At 39.3% G+C, this 8,784-nt stretch overlaps 1 long non-coding RNA gene across 1 annotated transcript; it reads right to left on the bottom strand.

Moving 5' to 3' along the window:
* Nucleotides 1–4,032: 4,032 nt before the first annotated feature.
* On the bottom strand, nucleotides 4,033–7,408 carry LOC125373219. Its single transcript, XR_007218356.1, has 3 exons — nucleotides 7,263–7,408; nucleotides 6,317–6,375; nucleotides 4,033–4,147 (listed from the first exon to the last, which is right to left on the bottom strand). It is a non-coding gene; the product is annotated as an uncharacterized LOC125373219 (long non-coding RNA).
* Between the last annotated feature and the right edge of the window lie 1,376 nt (nucleotides 7,409–8,784).

Raw genomic sequence — 8,784 nt, 5'->3', positions numbered from 1 at the left:
TTAAAATTGACATAAATATAATTATGTTTATCCCATCAGCTGTTTGCGACACAGAAAGGCATAGAGGTTATGATCTTGAGAGAATAAAACTTCACGATGTTTCAGAGCTACTTCTGGCTTCTTCATCAGGTGAATGTTGAGTAGGTGCATAGAGTTAATATATATCTACACAACACAAGGTGGGATGAATGTACAAAGATAACAATATAATGACAAAGCCAATGGGATAGGATCAATGTACAAAGATAACAATATAATGACAAAGCCGATGAGATAGGAGTAATGTATAAAGATAACAATATGATATGGAAACGGGTTGTCAAATTATTCAGTCGCCTCAGGCTTAGCTGCAACGATCTTAACGCATATCAGAGTGACAGATATATTTTTGATGCTATATAAATTTTGTTTTTTACCGAAGATGCTCTTTACATTTTTGTGTGTGTGCGTACAAATGACTATATTCTTTAAAATGAAATGTATTTTCACCAGCATGGCTACTCTTTGCAAATAGTGCCATAAGGAAATGAGTATCTGAGTAAGGAAGATACAATCCAAATATTCTATTCAATTCAAAACCTCATATAAAAAGCTAGCAGATATTCAATTAAGTAAATGAAAATTTGATATAAATAATATAATATAAACTGCAAATATATTTAGTATATATACACATCTAGCTTGACATGTATAATTCATTTGTTACATTCAACCTTCACTGATGTATTAACTGTATCATGTGTTATGTGTAATGTAGCGTTATAAACAGCGATTTGCTTGTTTACCAATCAATTTCATATTACTGTGTGAAAATAAATATGTTTAAATCATACCAATATTATAATGAAGCCAATGAGATTAAAAGGAGAGAATTAATTAAGTACACTGAAGGGGTGATAATGACAAGGAGCTGGCTATGGTGACACAAACAATAATATAAGGCAATCAAGATGTCAATAGTGGTTGATGATGTGATAAAAGCACAGTGGAGTACACAACTTTGTCTCTGTCAATGGCCGACTTCTTTCTTTGGATTTCGATGTTTTCTTGAAGTTTCCTCTTTTTCCAATGACTGATGTTGGTATGGAGAATCTTGATTTGTAACCTGGAAATATGGTGGTCAGAGCTTTTGATGAAATGTTTCGAAAGGGCAGATTTCATGTCAGATGTTTCGACAGAGGTCTTGTTTTCTTTTATTCTGATGAAGGTATGATATATATACTTACGAACTAAACCAGCATCAAGAGAAGGTGCTTAGATTTATCTCACTTCTATTCTATGTTTGCCTGTATTGTCATATACTTGATTTTAGTAGTCTCTAAATGGTGTGACTATTAAATATCCACAAACAGGACCAGGGGATGGTGGGATAACCTTGTGGATATCTCGTTCGCTCGTCACGCTGAAGATCCGGGTTCGGTTATCACGTGGGTACAACGTGTAAAGCCCCGCGAAATCTATTTCCCTCGATGTTTCTAGAAAAAGCGGCGTGAAACTATACCTACTCACTCACTCACTCACTAATGTACGGCATGTAACAGCCAGTGGCTCTTAGTTTTAGTTTACTGGAACACACGTCTTGCATATGAAATAGATGCAAGTTGAAAACAACAATACAGTATACAGTCAGTCCGTACAGTATACAGTCAGTCTGTACAGTATGCATCAATCCGTACAGTATACAGTCAGTCCGTACAGTATACAGGCAGTCCGTACAGTATAGTCAGTCCGTGCAGTATACAGTCAGTCCGTACAGTATAGTCAGTCCGTACAGTATAGTCAGTCCGTGCAGTATACAGTCAGTCCGTACAGTATACAGGCAGTCCGTACAGTATAGTCAGTCCGTACAGTATACAGTCAGTCCGTGCAGTATACAGTCAGTCCGTACAGTATACAGTCAGTCCGTACAGTATACAGTCAGTCCGTACAGTATACAGTCAGTCCGTACAGCATACAGTCAGTCCGTACAGTATGCAGTCAGTCCGTGCAGTATACAGTCAGTCCGTACAGTATACAGTCAGTCCGTACAGTATAGTCAGTCCGTGCAGTATACAGTCAGTCCGTACAGTATACAGTCAGTCCGTGCAGTATACAGTCAGTCCGTACAGTATACATCAATCCGTACAGTATACAGTCAATCCGTACAGTATACAGTCAGTCCGTACAGTATACATCAATCCGTACAGTATACAGTCAGTCCGTAAAGTATACAGTCAGTCCGTACAGTATACAGTCAGTCCGTACAGTATACAGTCAGTCCGTACAGTATGCATCAATCCGTGTAGGATTCATTCATTTTCTATTTAATCAAACAAAACATAGCAACGGTAATTCACGTCAAAATGCGTTTGACTCTTAGATTTTGCGTTTCGGGGGCTAATTTGGACTTGTTCAAATGAAGAGAGGGGTTGTTTCCGGAAGAAAACCGACAAACGAATCATTCAATATATGTTTCTTCAAACTTCGTACATACATCAGGTATCTTTTGAACAAGGAATGTCTCAGGAATTAATATTTTCAGCCTTTGCGCTTCAAACTAGAAAGGTGCACATTGCTATTATTGCTTAGGTGTGAGTTCACTTCACCGATTTAGAGGGCTTTTCACATGAAGGTCGAGTGTTATTAACCAATTGAATAGTACAATGTTACACCCCAAAAGAGGGGACCACAACGATTCTTTCGTTGTGTTACAACCGTTTGTAACGCCAGTCTTAGTGTCGATTAGAATTATTAAGATCTGCGTAACTATTATCCTGCATCTGTTTTATTATGATAATACCCGGGCTGCATTTCTCTCATCACCACATTAGCACAGCATTTCTCTCGCTCATGTATTATATCACCAACTTAGCACAGCATTTCTCTCATCACCACATTAGCACAGCATTTCTCTCTCTCTCATGTATTATATCACCAATTTAGCACAGCATTTCTCTCATCACCACATTAGCACAGCATTTCTCTCGCTCATGTATTATATCACCAACTTAGCACAGCATTTCTCTCATCACCACATTAGCACAGCATTTCTCTCTCTCTCATGTGTTATATCACCAACTTAGCACAGCATTTCTCTCATCACCACATTAGCACAGCATTTCTCTCGCTCATGTATTATATCACCAACTTAGCAGCTCTGGACTTAGGCAGGGGGAAAATATGTCGCCATGTTTATTGTCTTTCTTGATTGAAGATTTAGAATTAAATTTGCAAGAAAATTTACAGTCTGGCACAGACATAAGTGATCTTATGTTACTTTTATTACTCTTTGCTGATGACATGGTCCTAATGAGTAAAACCGCTTCTGATCTGCAGTGACATCTTAACAAACTTGCTCATTACTGTAATAAATGGGGGTTGACTGTCAATATTGACAGAACTAAAGTTGTAATTTTCAGAAAATCATTTCAACCATTAGACATACAGTTTTTATATGAATCAGTGTCACTAGAAATAGTAAAACAGCTTAATTATTTGTGATTTTTATTGGTGTAATCTTACTCCAGCTATCAAAGTGTTATCAGAAAAGGGATTAAAGGCATGTAATGCTTTTATAAGTGAGATATACAATTAGATGTGAAATCTTCTCTTGAACTAATCGACACGTGTGTTACCAGTATTACATTATAGTTGTGAAGTATGGGGATGGAACAATGCTGATTGTATTGAGAGAGTACATCGTAATTTTTGTATTCCACTTCTTTCCACTGTTCTTTAAACATACTCATCATAGGTGCAACAAGTTAAGATGTTTAGTAGTGAACCCTTGGCGTGCCGAAATCCAATGACCATGGGTTCGAATCCCAGATTCGACATGAAGATGTTTCTTGGTCTGTCGATACCATATCAATACATGTGTACGTGTCTAGGACCTGCATCACTTCAGCTTTTCCTCCCACACGTACTGACAAACGGATGTACTGTCAGAAGCGGCACTCAGAAGAGAACTCACCCACTCACTCATCATAAATGATTAGTATATTACTACACGCATATTGAACAAAGCTATATAGAAGCACACACCAGTTTTACTTTTACAGTATGATTTTATTACATTTCATAGATACATATATATAAAACTGGCGCGATACACATCAGCTGGAAATATCCAGGCTATTCGGCGAGTGGATGGCTACCGCTCTCCTCCCTGTAGATAGAGGGAAAATTGTGAATTAGGTAACTGTGATACAACGTTGAGTAGATGGCGTATGTACATAGGCACTTGCCAATGCCAACTTTCTCAAAAGTTTGCCATAATAAAATCATCAAGGACTTGTCTTATATACTCCTAACATGACCTTCAGAATATTCAGATGCCATTCTGTAGTAAAATCTCAACTGTACAGAACGTGGAAAATTCAGGATACAATTGGTCCTCATTACATATTCTAATATACATATCGTCTCAAATGGATCAATCGGCGATTTGGTTGTTTGCGTGCCATCGAACCCAGCGTTTGGTCCAGGCTGGATAAAATACTGACCGCCGTACTATGGTCGGAATATTGCCAACTGCGGCTTAAATAAACAAGCTAAACTATCCCCTAGATTCTCTATCCTTGCATTGGCTGTATGCCCAACAATTTGATTTAGACTGATTATCGTTGGTTCCAATATTTATATATTATCCCTTGTTCTGAGCAGGATAATCGTGCTTGTGGTACACGTCCACGACATACGTCTTTGTTGACTTTCCTCTTACATTAGCCGGGGCGGTGGAGTAGCCTATAGTGGTTAAAGCGTTCGATCGCCAGCCGAAGGCCCGAGTTCCATTCCCCACATGGGCCGTGATATTGCTGGAATATTCCTAAAAGCGGTGTAAAACCGTACTCACATCACGCCGAAACACCTTTCATGATAGCACTGAAATACTGTTCAAAGTGGCGTCAAACTCAATTCACTCACTTCTTACACACCTCTCCTTCCTGCCTGTATTCAGCGGTGCCAGAACAGACATAATCTGGGCTTGAATTTGGATCAAATGACATATCTTCGTTAGTACAGGCTCCTGGGACTGTATGCACAAATTGATCTTATACACCTTGGAAGTCCATGTTAAATGATTTAAGATTGCTTTATGCATGTGGACAAGTATACGTTGAGAGAGATGCAAAGAAACGGGCTCGAATCCACATTTTGTCTGGTGCATTGTGACGAGTCTAGCTGAACCATAGTTGATATGAACGTTTTGGTGAGGTGAAATTTGCATTTACCATATACATATGTGTGTGAGAGAGAGAGAGAGAGAGAGAGAGAGAGAGAGAGACTAATGCTGGTTTTATAGTGCTAATAAGCTGAGATGCCATGCCGCAGTTTAACATGGATATCAGACACAGTACATACTGACTACGAGCCGACCAGTACTTATCCCCTTAATGCCAAGCACAGGGTAACAAGTATCGTCCTTTAAGGTCTTAGGGTAGGACGCGGTCAGGGATCGAATCCCCGACCTTCCGCTTTCTGGGCAGACGCTTTATCCACAAGAATAAACGTTAAAGAAATCGTTATATGCAAATTTCCATCACAGAACGCGCTGTCTGATTGTTGAACAAGATGTCTGTTAAGCAACAAAAGTCGCCTGTAACATAACAAGACAAAAACACAACGGAGCTAGAAAGTCAAGACAATCTTTAATAGTTAATTATCATTGTAATTGATTTAATGAAGTAAAACCCAAAAGTTAAAAAACTTGTCCGAAAGTGCCAAAATGTGTAACTCATAATACGTATGATGCAAATAGCATACAACATTCAAAAGTACAAAATGTCCGAAAGGTCCGAAAAGTTAAAATACGCCCGAAAGGTCCAAAAATGCCAAAAGCATTAAAAAAAATTTTTTTATTAATGAGATGATTAATTATTATATGGCGCAATGTCCAAGAGGTAGCAAGACTTCACTCTAAGCGTCCACCGAACACTCTCCTCAAGAATCCAGACACACGTGACAGGAAAACTCTAACTGGGGACTGGGTCGGGGTGTCGTCATCATCGAGGTTGATATCGATGAAGTGAGGGGCATCACGGAGGACGGAGGCTGAGAGAGGGGCAGGGTCGGAGATAGAGGTTGGAGGGACGGGCAGTTGTAACAGGGGTTCAAGGATGGTCATGTATCTCCCAGTTGGATGCTGACAGGGAGGGAGAGAAGGACATGTAGAGAGTGACAGATGGAAGTAGAAAGAAGAGAAAGAGGAGGGAAGTTGGAAATAAATTGATTAAGCTATACTTAGATATGTTACAAGAACGTTAGTGATTAATGTATGTGGTAATTAGTACTAATAACTGCACATAGTTTCCAAATCAATATCTAAGACACCCACTTGGCGAGGAGGGGCGAAGATGTCAAAGTTCAAGGGGAACCTGATCACGAGGTCAACAGCTGTCGGGAAAGAAGGAATGAGTCATAAATAACGATACACCAGACATGATAGACAGTATAAACGATTTAAAACAAACAAACAAACATTTCAAGTTATCTTGTTGATTCACCGTCTTCCCAATCAGGTAATATATTACAAATTAAAAAGAGTTGATCTTAACACCCAATAGAAATATGATTGACCCTCATCAATACGAAATACATAAAGCAATGGTTTCAAAGTCAGGATATACATGTGGTACACTAAAACTACCGTCACGGGGTGTCAATGATGAGGTGAAATTACATAAAATTACACAACATTTCGTATGTAATGTACAATCATTGTCTTATCAGATACACTGCTTAGGGGCATTTAGAGTTTCAACAGAATTATCTAAGATGTGTGATTACATTATATGACGGAATTGTTTACTAAAGGTTAGGCTGAAGGCAGAAATATATAGTGTATAGGTGTAGACCGGACATGAAGACGTATAACCGTATACAAAAAGTGAACATAATTACATGTAGTTGTGTTGTACACAATGGCCAGTAATTTAGCAGGGAAAATATCGCCCAAACCAATGTGCCGTCTCACCAATGTTATGTGACCAATAGAGAGTTTTTATTTCATTTACTAACTAACAGTTTTCGTCCACTAGTCCTTATAATGATAACATATAGCAAAACCCTTAAAAAGGGCAAATTTCTTCTAGTCCTTATGATACCTTTACCATTGGGCAGTTTTGCAAGGACTATAGGACTAGTGCCAATTTCTAACGCTGGTGATTGCAGTAATGACCGTGTTCTGGAAGTTTCTGTTCTACCATACTTCAGATTATGATAAACAAGTCATAATACAGAGGACTGTAACCGCAATAACTACTTTAGAAATAAAGAAATACCTTGGGAGTATGAACTCATAGTGTTCATAAACTGAGACGAGCACTATGTGAGACAAACAGGCAGAAAAAGCGGCAATATGATAGCAGTATGATAGCGACAATAATGGCGATATCAGTAGTGAAACTGTCGTCATGACGACGTCATAAATCTCGCGAGACTGTCATGGCACCACGTGACGTTAACAGCCTGACTGGTTTTCTTCCTGCTCTACGCAAGTCGGGATCTAAGTCATGCTTCCAGATGACCGATGGTTCTAATTTAATGAGTTAATACATCTATTTAGAATGAATGTACATCTGATATCAGAGCATCAAAATCTAGCCGCATCAGTATTAAGTTAAACATGTTTGGAACACAGACCTATTGATGTTCATGATACTTTTAGATTTTGCTTCTCCAGGTCAAGGAAACTGGACTTCGTTCAAATGTAGGTAGGGTTCATGAACGTGTCCATGTAAGTTAATACATACATAGGTTCTTTCATTGAATGTATCGTGTAGAGGACTACTTCAGTTTAGGATTATCGCCTTTTGGGCAGCCAGGTCGTGTGCGTGGTGCAGTTTCTTTCTCAATGACTATGTATATTTGAGCATAGATCTTGGCTTTACTGGCTCTGTGTTAAGACCAAAAGCTAAATCTGTGGGAAGTTTTAGGTGACGTACAACATAAGAAAGTATGGAGAATGCTTGTTGGTCCCATGCCTTGAACAGTCATAGGCATGCATTAAGGGCGCGCAACCTGTGTCTGCAATCTTTCTTAGCTTCTGGATCCAGTGTTCCCAGCATGTTCAAAAGAATTCTGTTAAATCTTTCACACAGGTCATTATCCATTGCGTGACATGGTGTAGTGGAGGACTTGTCAATTCTTAATAGCTTACAGAGCTCGGTCATCAGATTTCCAACAAAGTTATCAACTTTGTCGGAGTGGATCCTCCTTGGTAACCCGTAGTGACTGACGATGTTTTTTAAGAATAGATCTGTCGTGGTTCTGTCCGAGGTGTTCTTGAGGGGTAAACTTGGACGTATCTAGTAAACTGATCTGTGATTACTAGCACGTACTGATGTCCTCCCTTTGATGATTCTAAGGTAAGAAAATCAATGCACTAGAATTTGGGTTGGCTCGATGTTTACTAATGGGTCTCTGTCTGTATTCGCTTTCTTCTTGACACATCGTTCACGAGTCCTTAGATGGATGTTAACATCACGTGCCATGCCTGACCAGAAAATAAATGTTCCTTCAGCAGGGAAAATGTCCTGTCTCCCCCAGGGTGTCCGACACTGTCGTGCAAGCTGCTGAGGGCTGCTGAACTACATCGAGAAGGTAAGACTAGCTGTTCCTGTTCAGTGTCCTCTGGACAGGTGATTCTGTATAAAACTCTATGCTTGATCCTAAAATGATGGCAGCCTTTTAGCAGCGAGGTCATTTACTTGTCCCAAATGCTAAGTGTCCTGTCGGGTTTCTGTCCAACTCCAAGACTGTCCATACTTGTGGCAATAGCTGGGTCTCTACGTTGTGCGTGAC

This window comes from Haliotis rufescens, unplaced genomic scaffold (assembly GCF_023055435.1).
Source record: "Haliotis rufescens isolate VD_foot unplaced genomic scaffold, xgHalRufe1.0.p SCAF_5, whole genome shotgun sequence".
NCBI lineage: Eukaryota > Metazoa > Mollusca > Gastropoda > Lepetellida > Haliotidae > Haliotis > Haliotis rufescens.
Note: the sequence above shows the minus strand (reverse complement) of the source record. Positions and strands in the feature narration are given on the sequence as shown.